This window comes from Mustela erminea, chromosome 13 (assembly GCF_009829155.1).
Source record: "Mustela erminea isolate mMusErm1 chromosome 13, mMusErm1.Pri, whole genome shotgun sequence".
Lineage (NCBI taxonomy): Eukaryota > Metazoa > Chordata > Mammalia > Carnivora > Mustelidae > Mustela > Mustela erminea.
The window spans coordinates 78,358,086-78,372,936 of NC_045626.1; the positions used below are offsets into that span (position 1 = coordinate 78,358,086).

General features: G+C 37.1%; 1 protein-coding gene across 2 annotated transcripts in view; it reads left to right on the forward strand.

Annotated features, from left to right (window-relative positions):
* TAOK3 (TAO kinase 3) overlaps positions 1-14,851 on the forward strand; it is a 185,215-nt gene that overhangs the window by 9,690 nt on the left and 160,674 nt on the right. The window lies entirely within an intron of this gene.

Sequence of the window (14,851 nt, forward strand, 5' to 3'; positions counted from 1 at the left end):
CATGTAAGTGTAAAATTACGTACTTTGTAAGTTGTACTTTACAACTTAAACCGGTATCATTATTAATAGTAATAAGCAGTTGTGATCTTTACGTGATACCATTAACGGTAGGTGTTGATAGAATTTCATAGATTTGTTTAGCTCCACCAAGTTTTTGTCTTTTGTAGGGAGTGGGGGAGAAATTCAGAAAAAGTTTTTAGAAAGTTCTTACCAAAATGTCAAACTGTAAAGCTGTATACATTAATGTAATGCTGTTAACGTTAACACTCTCTGACCAGGAAGTACTCTCTTGAAGCCCCATTTATAAAACTGTGTCTATAATAACTTCCTTTCTCGGAATGAAGGTGCTGTTAGCATGGTGTTGTTCGTACAACTTAAGCTGGTGTCCGTTTTATCTTTCCTAATGAACAGGAGGGAGTTTTTTAATGAAAGTCGTCTCTGGGGCAGTCTTACTTATTGCTGAAGCTAAAGAATTTTTTTTAAGTCTTAATATGTTGGATTAGAGATGTAGGCATGCATTTGAGACAATCTGCTGTGAGTAAGCTTGGTATTTTGTTTTACACTTAGCATTTTATTATAAATATGGTTTGTGTCTAAACATTGCTAATATACTCTTTCTTGAATTTCATGTGAATATTTATGGCCTTAGCTCAAAGTCCAGCTGAGAGTAATCAACCTCGAAAATCACTGGATTCCTATGCTCTATTTATTTTAGTTTGTAGTTTGAGATTACATAAATAAATATTAGTGGGAACTTTTTTTTAGAAATTTTTTGATTTTTTCCCCCTTTTTTTCTGGATAAGTAAAGTAAATACTGAGCTGCAAATAAAACATGATAATCTTGTCAGAAAAGTCTTAAACAAAAATTTTAAATATACTCACGGCTATTCTTATTAAATGGATGAAGTTTGTTCTTATGATTGATATTCCTGTAAAACAATATTTCAAAATGAAGCTACTCAAAATGGCACACTATTCATCCTAGAGATCTTAAAAAAAAATCAAGGCCATGTCCTATTTTTTCTTCTTTTCTAGCAAGGGAAAACAGAATATAGAAAGCATTCATTTCTTAAACATAATGCCAAATTTAGAGACAGAAAAGTTAGATGATTTGATCATGTTTATCTTGTTTTGTAAGTTTTTTTGTTTTTATTTTAGTACATAAGGTTACTTATTGAAGTATAATAATAAAACATCTTAGCCATGAGGTAATTTATGACACAACTCTAGTCCATACAATGAAATTAGATGAAGTAGGAAAGTAAATAATTTGTTTAACAGCTCATGGTTTGTATGTTGAAAAATTAATGTGAAGTATTTTATTATTATTAGCCAAGAAAGCTGCCTTTAATAGTTTCTTTACCGATTTCGCTAGACCCTTAGAACAAGGTTGACATGAAATCTGTATAATCCTGACTTCCAAACTCCACTAGTACTCTACATGTTAGATGTGTAAAGTCTTATAATCATACATAGGATGCATTTTCATTCAAGAAGCATATTAGTGAGGGGGCACCTGGGTGGCTCAGTAGGTTAAAGCTTCTGCCTTCGGCTCAGGTCATGATCCCAGGGTTCTGGGATCGAGCCCGGTGTCGGGCTTTCTGCTCAGTGGGGAGCCTGCTTCCCCCTCTCTCTCTGCCTGCTTGTGATCGCTGTCTGCCAAAAAAATAAATAAAAATCTAAAAAAAAAAAAGGCATATTAGTGATATAGGTACTCTATGCTTCTGATACATAAAAAAGAAAATACTTTTAAGTAAGCTTTGAAATGTGATGTCATAGTGTGGTTAAGATTTGTAAATATTAAACACTTAAAAGTACAAATGATGTTAATTTCCATTTTCACAGATAGAGAGGCCTTTTATGATTATTTTATCAGCACTCCACAAGTATCCCAATCATAGCTTGGATGGGGTGGGGCAGCGGAAGTAGGTGGGGCTTCACAGTAGTGACAGATTATTGCAGATTATGTGGCTGCCTGCCAAAAGGCCACTAGTTGGAAAAGTGGAAGTTACTAACTGCATCCTATTAATTTGTACATATTTATTTGTATCCTCTTATAACTGTTTACTGGTTTCACATGCAGATGACAAGATTTAAACTTCTGATTCACTTGACATGCGCTTAATGTTCTGTTCTTTATTTACCTTGGTCATACTTCTTGCATACTCTGCAGAGATCACACTGACCATTTTGTGGAAGACCGAGTGTTAGCAGAAAAAAGGGGAAGGGTGCACAGAACTTTAAACCATAATTGCTTTGCTTTCTAACCAAAAGTATTGCAGAGTTAACATGTAAAGTGTCCCATCATATTTAGGCAATTCTATAAAATACTAATAAAAATAATCGTGTCTTGTGAAGGAAATTGTAGTTCTCAATTATATTGGTTCAGTTTGAAATTCCTGCTGTTTCAACATACAAGGAAGCTTTGTAGAGGAAATATGACAGCTCTGCCCAGATGCATAAAGAGGGAATCACAGTGGAGAGTTATTTTTAGAGGTGTCTTCTTATGAGTATATTTTATTCATATACTGAGAAGTGTCTCTCAAAGTTTAGTTTCTGTTTCATGCTTACTGACAGCAGTTAAATAGGTTGCACAGGGCACTGGATATTCTATTAAGAAAATACTTTTAAAAGCATTTTGATGTCACCAACAACCAGCCTAGGTAGTCTTGACCGGGCTGGAGTCAGTGACAGCATTTGTCAAAAATGTAACCAAATTGAGAACATACCGAGATGCTATGGGTACCATCAAGTAGTAATACAAGGGAACAGTTAACTTCCATTTCATGCAGGGTCCCACTCTCCTTCAGGAGTAGAGTGCACTGTTTTCAGTATAAGGAAAGGTTAGAAGTAAGTCAGGGAATCTGTCCGTTTGTATCACTGACAGTGCTTAGACGTTCTTCCCTAACTCTTGTACACAGTGAGTAACATGTCCAGGTTCCTTATTCCTGTTCCTTTTGGCTTTGGTCACACATGTTTGAGGTTGGCAGTGTAATCTAATAATTAACAAGAGCCTATCAGATGAACATGTCTGCTGCTCACCAGCTTTGTGATCTTATACAAATCCTTACTCTTGAAGCCTTGGTTTCTTCAACTGTAAAGTGGACACAATCATAGTACTTGTGGATTATTGTGAGGGTCCAGTGAGATTACCTTCTAGGGGAACAAGCTTGGTTGTACTTTGTAAGGAAAGAGCTCAGTGAGTAATAGTAGATGAACTATTTTTGCTGGTTTGGGACATTTCCCTTCTTATTCACAGTTCTACCAGAAAATGATCATGGGAAGAGATATAGCACAATACATGCAATCATGTACAGATAATAGAATCAGTCTTACTAGAGTAAATGCATTTAAAAGTACCATGGGAGCACGTGAATGAGATCTATAGGTCTTACTTATTTATGCCACTCCTCTTAGAACGTCATATACTACCTATCCTAAGGAGTGAGGGGAAGCAGGAGAAGAGTTGACTATAGATTTAAGTGATTTTTAGTATAAAAAGTTAATGTGCCAAATTGAGCTTTAGTAACATTTTGTTGCTGTTTTTCACTTCAGAAAATTTCCTCCCCATTTGATACAGCGCAGCCTAGGAAAGCAACATGGCCAAGTGTTAATTTCTTAAGTCATTTTCTCAACATTTTGTTTTCTTCCTACTGGATCACTATCAGATAAAGTTAAGAATATGCTCCAGATTCTAGATGCAGCTCTAAAAAAGTTGGGGTTTTTTAGGGATGTTCTTCTGGTTTGGTTTGGCTTTATCGGGGGTAGAACCACACAGTAAAGAATGCACATTTGAGTATAAAAAAGAGTGTTTTATGTTTTCACCATCTTAGTGTCAGGGGTTGATGTCCTGTAATGGTTCAGTTAACTTTGTTTGTATATTGAAAATTTTTACATAAGCAGATTTTCTTGGGGTTGTGTTAACAAAGCAAATGTGAAATCTGGGGGTGCCTCCTGTAAATTCATCAAAGAAAGCGATGAAACTACTTACAGAGTATTTGGTAAACATTTAAGCTGAATGGATATATTTTTACTGTTGGAAATATCCAGGTCTTAATCTGTAGTACAACCCCTTTATGTGGTAGGCAGTCTTTGCATTAGTCTGTGTTTCATTCTCACTTCTGATACCCCCCAGTTTTGCAGTCTCAAAGGCCCAGCATGTTGCCGCTAGACTACACTCTATCTCCGTGCACCTGTCTTACTCAGACCCTTATGGCCTTATTCCTGGATTACCACAGTTGCCTTCCTTCATTCGTTTTTTTCCAACTCCTCCTGATTAACCTTCTTTAAGTGCTACTCCTCCCCGTTTCAGAACGCTTCACTGGTTCCATGTTTCCACCACATTAAATCTAACCTCTTCTGCTTGACTTTCAACGTCCTTTCTTATATGGCCCTCACTGCTCATCCAGCTTCATTTCCTATGTTCTTTGGCCTGTTCTTTCTGCTCTATTGAGGTGAGTGTGTCTCTGCCACATGCCTTACTTGTTTAAGTCTGCACCTCTGGTACTGTATCTCCTTCATCCAAAAAGTGCTCCTCCCTCGAACAGAGAGGAGAGGGGAGGGGCACCTGGGTAAAGTGCTGTGCTGGGGCTCAATCTGTTAAGTGTCCCACTCTTGATTTCTGCTCAGGTCATGATCCCAGGGCCCTGGGATCCAGCCCCACATCGGGCTCTCTACTCATCGGGGAGCCTGCTTCCTCTCCTTTCTCTGCCTACTTGTGATCTCTGTCAAATAAATAAAATCTTTAAAAAAAAAAAAAAAAAGAGTCTCTTTCTCTGCCACATCCCACCTCCGCCCCCCAAAAAAGCCCTCCTCCCTTCTCTCCGCCTATTCAAATTTAACTTTTCTTCAAGATCCTGTGTAAAATTTACTTCCTTTTTGAAGTAAAATCAGTTTTGCTGCAAAAATCCCAGATTTTTATTATTACTTTTTTTTTTTTAAAGATTTTGTTTGACAGAGAGAGACACACAGCAAAGAGGAAGCACTAGCAGGGTGAGTGGGAGAGGGAGAAGCATGGAGCCTGACGTGGGGCTCTACCCAAGAACCCTGGGATCATGACCCAAGTGGAAGGCAGATGCTCAGTGACTAAGCCACCCAGGGGCCCCCAAATCCCAGCTTTTTAAATTAGCAAACCAGTGAACAAAAATGTGCATAGTATCTTAAATCATCCAGTTTTATCTTCACTAATGATGTAAATAATTTGATTACGAGGACCATATCTTACACTTCAATCTTTCACAGTTCCTGCAGAATGCTGAAGCACCTGACCTTGATTTGAAGGAAGAGAAAAGAAAACAAATCTATTTCATCCTTCCTTTCTAAGGTCAAGTCAACAATCCTAGTAATATTAAAGAGACCTGAATGTTTCTCCAATTTAGGTCAGGTCTGTCACCTCATTTACAGAAAAAATGGGAGGCAAATGGAGACAGTCTTTTAACTGATTATAGATTGACATGTTTGCTTTTCTTTAGGAAAAACTATACATGTGGGTACCTATATGTATAATCATACATATGTGTGTGTTTGTTTCCTCTGTTAAGGAATGAGATAGCCAACTGCTCTCAGAGAAGTTTAGTTTTGCTATTACAACTTTCCATCCTGTCACTGTAAATTAAATATGATCAATCAATTTTATGTAATCAAGAAGTATTCTTATCCAATTCTTTAATGTAAGTGAAATGCCTGTTGTGTATGTTAGGCTCTATGAAGGGATACTGAAGTTAATTACATATGCTCCCTTCCCTCAAAAAACCATTAAGGAATTCTGTTAGGGAGAACAAAATATATACTCAAAAGCTTAAACATAAGAATACTTGTTACTTCGAGTGGATGCCTATTGTTTTAATTTTCAGTCAGTTTCCTGTCCTTTGAAATGATACATGCCTTCTTGTATTGATGCCAACGAGCATATAGGATGAACAAATGAAAAAAAAAATTAAGAAAACTCACCATCATTTTTTCCCAGTTTTATTGAGGTATAATTGACCTATAACATTTGATTAGTCCAATGTGTACAACATAATGATTTCTGTAAATATTGTGAAATGATCACCACAATAAATTTAGTTGACATCAGTCACCTCAAACCTTCTCCATTGTGATGAGAATTTTTAAGATTTACTCTCTTAGCATCTTTCAAATATACAGTTCAGTGTTGTTAACTATTATCACCATGCTGTACACTATATCCCCAGAACTTATTTATCTTATAACTGTACATTTTTACCTTTTGACTACCTTCACTCATTTCCCCCCACTCTCTACCCCTTGTCTCCAGCAACCACCAGTCTGTCCTCTGTATCTATGAGTTCAGTTTTTTTAGATTCCATATATAGGCGAAATCATACCGTATTTTTTTTCCTCTGACTTATTTCACTTAGCGTATTGCCCTAAAGGTTCCTCCATGTTATCACAAATAGCAGGATTTCCTTCTTTTCTATGGCTTAATAATAATCCATTGTATGCAGATACTACATTTTCTTTATCCATTCATTGATGAATACTAGATTATTTCTGTGTCTTGGCTATTATAAATAATGCTGCAATGAACATAGAAGTGCAGGTACCTTTTCAAGATAGTGATTTCATTTCCTTTGGATATATATCCAGAAGTGGAATTGCTGGATCATACGGTAGCTCTATCTTTAATCTTTTGAGGAACCTCCATGTTTTCCATAGTGGCTGCACCAATTCACATTCCCACTTTTTTTTTTCTTTTTAATGTGTGCCTTCCTTTGTACGATGCCATAGAGCATAAAGTACACCCAAATGAAAACTTTAAAAATACAAAATGTTTTGCATTCATAAAAGTGTATATTTGGAAATGTCTAGTTAATGCTTTAGATTTTTATGTTAATGCTTGGTTTTAGAGACTACCTTTCATTGCAAAGATTAAAGTTAAATAACTCTGTAAAGTGTTGTACTTTTATTTTATTTTATTTTATTTTTTATTTAAAGATTTTATTTATTTATTTGACAGAGAGAGATCACAGTAGACAGAGAGGCAGGCAGGCAGAGAGAGAGAGAGGGAAGCAGGCTCCCCGCTGAGCAGAGAGCCCGATGCGGGACTCGATCCCAGGACCCTGAGATCATGACCTGAGCCGAAGGCAGCGGCTTAACCCACTGAGCCACCCAGGTGCCCCAAGTGTTGTACTTTTAGTGTCCACAGAATAACTGCTTTAAGTCCAAGATACCATTCATGTATAACTATAAAAGCTGGTTAGATAACATGCCAATGATAAAAAGTTGAAATTATGGACTATTCAATACAGTTTAGGATTTTTAAGAAATCATTTTCCAGGGGCGCCTGGGTGGCTCAGTAGGTTAAAGCCTCTGCCTTCGGCCCAGGTCATGATCCCAGGATCCTGGGATCAGTCCCGCATCGGGCTCTCTGCTCAGCAGGGAGCCTGCTTCCTCCTCTCTCTCTGCCTGCCTCTCTGCCTACTTGTAATCTCTGCCGGTCAAATAAATAAATAAAATCTTTAAAAAAAAAAAAAAAAAGAAATCATTTTCCAAAATAACAATAAGGTTTTTCCTTTATAAAGGGCTTTAGAATTTTTGTAATGATTTCACATTATTTCATGAGTCTCACAACTTTGTGAGGCACTATTGTTCTCACTTTATAGGTGAGACTAGTTGAGGATTGAGGCTGAGAGAAGTTAGGTGATATACTTAAGATCACACAGCTAGTAAGTAAATGGCAGAATTTACTTAAACTCAGATTTCCTGATTTAAAGGAAATCAGGACCTCTTCCTTTAGACCACAAATCCAAATTGAGTTATTCAGGGAATAAAATTCATACTTTTTCCTTTTTCTAGTTCAGATAAAATTTGCATAATGTGATCATCTTAAAGTGTAAAATTCAAATCTTAAATATTTATTTATTTATTTTTAAAAGATTTTATTTATTTGACAGACAGAGATCACAAGTAAGCAGAGAGGCAGGCAGAGAGAGAGGAGGAAGCAGGCTCCCCACAGAGCAGAGAGCCTGATGTAGGGCTCGATCCTAGGACTCTGGGATCATGACCTGAGCCAAAGGCAGAGGCTTTAACCCACTGAGCCACCCAGGTGCCCCTAAAATTCAAATTTTTAATGTATCCACAATGTTACGCAACCATGATCACTGTCTAGTTCCAGCACATTTCCATCACTCCAAAAAGAAACCCTGTACCTGTTAGCATCCCATCTCAATTACCCCATCCCTTGGCAACCACTAACTTTCTGTCTCTATGGATTTGCCCACTCTGGATACTTAATATAAATGGAATCATAAAATATGTGAATTGTTGTCAGACTTCTCCACTTACCATAATGTTATCAAGGGTCATCCGTGCCATGGTATGTGTCAATGCTTAATTTTTATGGATGACTAATACTCCATTAGATCAGTAGATCACAGTGTAGTCATTCATCAGTTGATGGACATTTGAGTTGTTCCCACTTTTTGTCTATTAAGAATAATGCTACTGTAAACATTCATATGCAGGTTTTTGTGTGAATATATGTTGTCAATTCTCTGGATATATACCTAGGAGTAAAATTTCTCATAATTATTTTTATAAAATAATTCAAGTGAAAGTGCTTTGAAATTATTTCTTTTGAAATAATTCTTTACAACTGTCTCATACACACATACACACAAAATTATTTATTCAGCTAATTTGTTTCCCACATCTGTTCTTCAGAAGTATGGCAGAGGCAAACTTTAGCTCAGATCCTGAACAAGAAATCTCTAATTCTAAGTGCATGTAATCTGAGTTCAACACTGCCTGGTACATTCAAGATACTGTGGAGTACAAATAAGTCAATAGTGTCTCTTCTACTACTGGTTATATTCAATTAATGGAATCAAGAAATGTCTGTGTTCTTTCAAAGTAAGACAGAATGGCATCAGTGCCACAAGAAGTGAAGTACTGTCTATACATGAAGAAATGGAGTAACTTGGGGTTAGAATTGGAGCAGAGTCTTGAACACTGGGTAGCTTTTCAACAAGGGTGCTAGGCCATAATCTGTCTATTTTTTAGCCTAGTTCCAACACTGTGAATAAAATATAGGATACCCAGGGACAGTGGCAAACCAAAGGCCCTTGAATCCTATATGAAGAGGTTTGAATTTTGAACAGTAGGTAGTGGGGAGCCATTTAAGGTGCTTGACTAAAAGAGACTGATGCAGTCAGTCTCTGAAAAATGACTCCATCAGTAGTTGGTAAAGCAATTTAAAAAAAGAAAGAGATTAGGGATGAGGACTTGGTTCTGGAACTAGGACAGCCTCGATGCAAAGAAGAAAAGCAGCTAGTGAGAGATTTATTGAGGACATTGGCAGCTTCAATGAGATAGTTGAAAGCAGAAGAGTGAATCAGATCAGTAAGAAAGTGTAGAGAGAAGAGACGGACCCAATACAGAGCCTTGTGTTAAGAGGTGAGTGAAAAGGCGCCTGGGTGGCTCAGTGGGTTAAGACTCTGCCTTTGGCTCAGGTCATGATCCCAGGGTCCTGGAATCAAGGCCGGCATCTGGCTCTCTGCTTGTTGGGGAGCCTGCTTCCCCTCCTTTTTCTGCCTATTTGTGATCTCTCTCTGTCAAATAAATAGATAAAATCTTTAAAAAAAAAAAAAAAAAAAAAGAGGTGAGCAAAAGAGGACAAGCCGAGAGAGGTGGGTTGGAAAGAAACTCCTAAGAGGAAGGTGCCACACGAGTCAAGAAACAAGATGTTCCATAAAGGTTATAGAAAGATACAACCTGAGAATGGTCCTGTTGGATTTGGAGATTGGGAGGTTAGAGCTAGTGAGTCCCTAGGATAGTTCCCTCTCCTCCTCTCAGTAAATGATACCTTGAGCATATTGTAGGCCGAAAGGAGAGCAATGGAAGATTTAAGAAAAGTGAGAGGAGTAGATTAGTGATAGGAGAAGGTAGCAGGATACCAAATTAAAAGGTAGTTTCTTTGGTGATGTTGGGGGAGAGTTGTTTAACCTGTAGAAGAAGAATAAAGGATGAAGTCAGTTGAGTGTACAGAGAAATTTTAAGATGGCATGGAGAAAAACCAAGGAAGCTTACACTGAATAGCCTCAAAGTAGAATTTATAGTATTATTGCTTATTTAGTAAGGCTATGGATAGAATAGTTAAATTAAATGAGCACCAGCCTGGATGGTTAAGGGTTCATAAGTTAAGGGTCTGCCTTTGGCTTGGGTCATGTTCCCAAGGTCTTGGGGTAGAACCTTGTGGCTAGGACTCCCTGCCCAGTGGGAAGTATGCTACTCCCTCTACCCCTGTTCGTCTCCTCAACTTGTGCTGTCTCTTGCTATCTCTCAAATAAATAAAATCTTAAAAAAAATAAAAATTGGAAAATATCTTGAATCACTTCAGGCATATGTAGAAGGATTAAATTCTGTCTTTCCATCCTGTATAAATCTCCATTCTTTTAGCTGTGTACTGAACATCTTTGCTCATGCCTTTAAATGCATTTTCCTCTCCAAAGCATAGCAGTGTGATGCAATTATGCTTGTTGAGTCCATTTTTCTGCTATTTATTCAAGGTGTGTATTTTGAGCACTAATAATATTGACTGCTCAAGTACAATATTTTCTTTAAAAGTTCATAATCCCATTTGAATTTTTTAGACCTTTTTTTCTCTAAAAGATTCCCCAAACTAATTTTATTGTGCTTTCTGTAGAATAGAAATTTTTTAGTGATGTATTATAGTGTAGCAGGCACTGTGGAGATATTGTAATCTGCACAATATTTATTTGGTTAAAAATAATAATGAACAGTAATGATGAATGACGTCCCTGTTGTAAGATGTTACAAAATTAGGTCCTTATGAGTCCTGAAGTTTGGAGTTCCCAGCAAGAACACTTGTTGGCAAATGTGTAGAAATGGAAGCAGATATCTCCCTTGTGCCCTTTAAGGTTTTCTCCTATTGTGCACAAAATGGTGGGGAGTCCTTGACCCAAGATAGCTCTTAGGTAATTTTTAACAACTATGTAAATAACATGCTTTTCATTTTAACAAATAGAAAACATAGAGGAGTAATTAGAAAGTAAAAGTTATCTTCTATACTCAAATACATTTTTACATATAACCTCACAGACTTAACTAAAAATGTATTTTTTAAAGTAGTGATTAGGGGGGCACCTGGCTGGCTCAGTTGTTAGAGCTTCCGACTCTTGATCTTGGTGTTGTGAATTTGAATCCCACATTGGGTGTAGAGATTACTCCAAAATTAAATCTTTAAAAAAAAAAATGATTAGAGGGTGCCTGGGTGGCTCAGTGGGTTAAGCCTCGGCCTTCACCTTAGGTCGTGATCTCAGGGTCATGGGATTGAGCTCCGCATCAGGCTCTCTGCTCAGCTGGGAGCCTGCTTCTCCCTCTCTCTCTGCCTGCCTTTCTGATTACTTGTGATCTCTCTCTCTGTGTCAAATCAATAATAAAATCTTAAATAATAATAATAATTAGGAAGATTATATTACATTATTATATTGTCTTATAAGCTGTTTTTTTTTACTTCAACAGCAGTTTATCAATATATTATATAAACATATACTCATATTTCTATGCCTGAATGTATTGCTTCCACATCATTTTCGAACCAGCATTGTTTTATGGATATTCAAAGTGGATTTGGGGGGGAGGTCATTTTTATTCTTACAGATTGTCCTGAATAGCCCCTTAGTTAATAATCTCCAGTATAACTCTAGTTTTCTTTACAGTCATAGTAGATTCTGTAGCAGATGGACCCGAAGAACCTGGTTTCCAAGATCATGTTTTGTTTTGTTTTGTTTTAAAAAAGGGTGGGGGAATAGCATTATTATAGTGTGTGTCCCAACGAAGTCTCCCGTTGCTTAAGGAATGTCCTCTTTCCCCACCCACTAGAAGCACAAGCTAATAGAGCCTGACAGTTCTGTCAACCAAAAAGGGTTTGAAAGGATGCATACTTATCTCCCTAAACACATGGCTTTTTCCTTGGCCTTCATCTGCTCCAGAGGAACTCCAGCTCCCCTTCTTCCCTTAGACTATCACCAGCCTTCCTTCCTTTTATATTCCTGCCTATTCAGGAATTTTTTGATTAGTTTTTGCATTCAGACCTCTTGGTTATAAGCCAAGATCATCATTAAGAGGGGGAGACTTTGAATTTGTCCAAGGAACCAATTACTATAGTCATTTAATTAATGAATATTTTGTGCCCATTATTGTAACGGCTATATTTCAGCCTCTTTAATTTATTCTGTTTTGTATTTTAGAAAAGTATATCCTGGGGCGCCTGGGTGGCTCAGTGGGTTAAGCTGCTGCCTTCGGCTCAGGTCATGATCTCAGAGTCCTGGGATCGAGTCCCGCATCGGGCTCTCTGCTCAGCAGAGAGCCTGCTTCCCTCTCTCTCTCTCTCTGGCTGCCTCTCCATCTACTTGTGATTTCTCTCTGTCAGATTAATAAATAAAAAATCTTTAAAAAAAAAAAAAGAAAGAAAAGAAAAGTATATCCTGATCTGACCCTAAAAAATAGATATTTTCATTCTCGTCCTACTAAAACTTCTACTTTAAATTTATGGCACAACAGTAAATATGAATACAAGTATAGAAGGTTTTCAGTTGGTTCAGTAGGCTTTGTTTTTAACATTTTATTTAATGGCTAGGTGATTGAGTGGACTAAGCTTATAAAATTTGCTAAGTGATTCTTAACTGGCTAGCATCTTAGAAAAACAAATTAAAGTTGTGATTGCCCTTGACAAGGTGAAGGGGTGCCTGAGTATTAATGAGAAGTTAACTGGAAGACTCGAAATTAACCAGGTGATTCAATGAATGGCTGAACAAACAGACAAACAGACAAAAACGTGGAACTGTATCCAGGGCCTCCAGACTTTCAAAAAGCATGGCAGAAAGCAAAACAGCCTTGTTGGGTAGAGTATTGTTACTTATGGGAGAGTAAACTACTATTGTCATTTTAAAAAGCTGTACTGTTGTTAGTAGAGCATGATTTCTGTTGCAGTTAAGGAGACTTTAGCAGAATTCCGCTAGTTTCTAATACGTATTCACAGCAGAGAGATGCATGCAAGTGATAAAAACAGGAGTGAGATCAAAAAGTTCTAATTGCCACACATCTTTCATGTTACTGAACATATCGTAAAGCGATAGTTGCTGATACCACATTTCTTAGATGGATGTTCCATCATTGTCAACAGATGAGTAGGTACTGTTGCTGTGAACACCACTTCTCCCTTGTGAGCCAGGTAAGATAGATGGTTGTGTTAGAATGTGGTGTTCCGTCTGCTCTGTATATCAACAGAGATTTACACCTGCACTTCTATATAATAACTGAGCAAATCAACTCTATAATTGCCTTACCTGAATCTAGTGGATGATATTTACCATGACACTTGCTTTCCTTTGTTTTAAAAGAATCAAGAGCTTGAGTTTTTGTATTCCGGCAAGTCAGAAAAAAGAAAATGAGGGATGTATATAAGATAAAGGGTGATTAGTACATTAGGGACTCTGGGGGAAAATGAGTGAAGTCAGTACAAAAAATAAAAATAAATTACAGGATCAGAAGTCAGTCTGTTGTCACTGTTTTAAATTTGTAAGTATATACACGGTTTCTTATGTTGTAGAACTTGGAAAAATTAAGTTCTAGGGCGTTTTTAAAGAATCTGAGTTTAAAAGAAAATGCTAAAACTCCAAAATTGCCATCTCTGAATTGCTGTCATTAAGTACTTCCTTTAAATTAAATGTATTGATGGTTTAATTTGGTATCATTCTGACACCTTATTCTACAGTTTGCCAATGCACCTAAATGTCACTCCCTGAACATATCAAACACTCAGTAAGTATTTAAGATGATTTTACTAAGTATTCTAAGTCCTAGGTTTAATGTAAAGTATCACATATATGGAGTGCACTGAGACTCCTGAATTTCTGTGACAAATTTTTGCTTTTGATTAATGAAATCACTTCACACTGAAGTGCTATCTCGATTCTACCAGTATCTGTGGAAGGGATGAGTGTGTGTATGTGTGTATGTGTATTTAAAACCTGAGAGATAGGAATAGAACCTGATATCCACATTTTTGAAGACCTAATAATTTCTTTGACAGAGAGACAGAGAGCACAAGCAGGGGGAGCAGCAGGCAGAGAGGGAGGGAGAAGCAGACTTCCCATTGAGCAGGGAGCCCGATGCTGGGCTCGATCCCAGGACCCTGAGATCATGACCTGAGCCCGAGGCAGATGCTTAAACTGACTGAGCCAACCAGGCTCCCCAAGACCAAATAATTTCTAGCTGAGGTTTTTACAGTGTCTCACAACACAGTACCATCCAATATTTTATATTGTATTACATATTTTATTTACTGATAGCACACAAATTTATAACTCTGTGTTATATTACCTGAATGAAGAGTCTGACATTTACTATGCTGATTCTGCAGACTTCTAGGGGTGATAAGTTTCTAACCTTTATTATTTCAAATCTTGAACTAAATGTACTTCCTTCCTACTTGTATAACAAGATCTTTTTCAACACATTGGAGAGAATATTCTTCACCAAGCTTTAAAAAAAGTAAAATTTCAAAGTTATTTTGTACTAATAAAATCTTATACTGATATATTTACATTAGCATCTGTTAAATTAGAACATTAGTCTGAAACTATCAGCGGATTGATTCCTTAAGCTAGCTTTTCCCAGGAAGCACCAATAGTATAATAACATCAAAGCTAACTATTCTCAGAGATGAGTAAGCCACATGGTCCTTCCCAACTCTGAAATCCTATGATTTCAAGCTAATTTCAAATGAAGGAGGGAAGTTCTTGGCTAAAAAGTAAGACAGTGAAAATGTTTTAACAAGCAAGTGAGGGATTACAAAAGAGTTTTA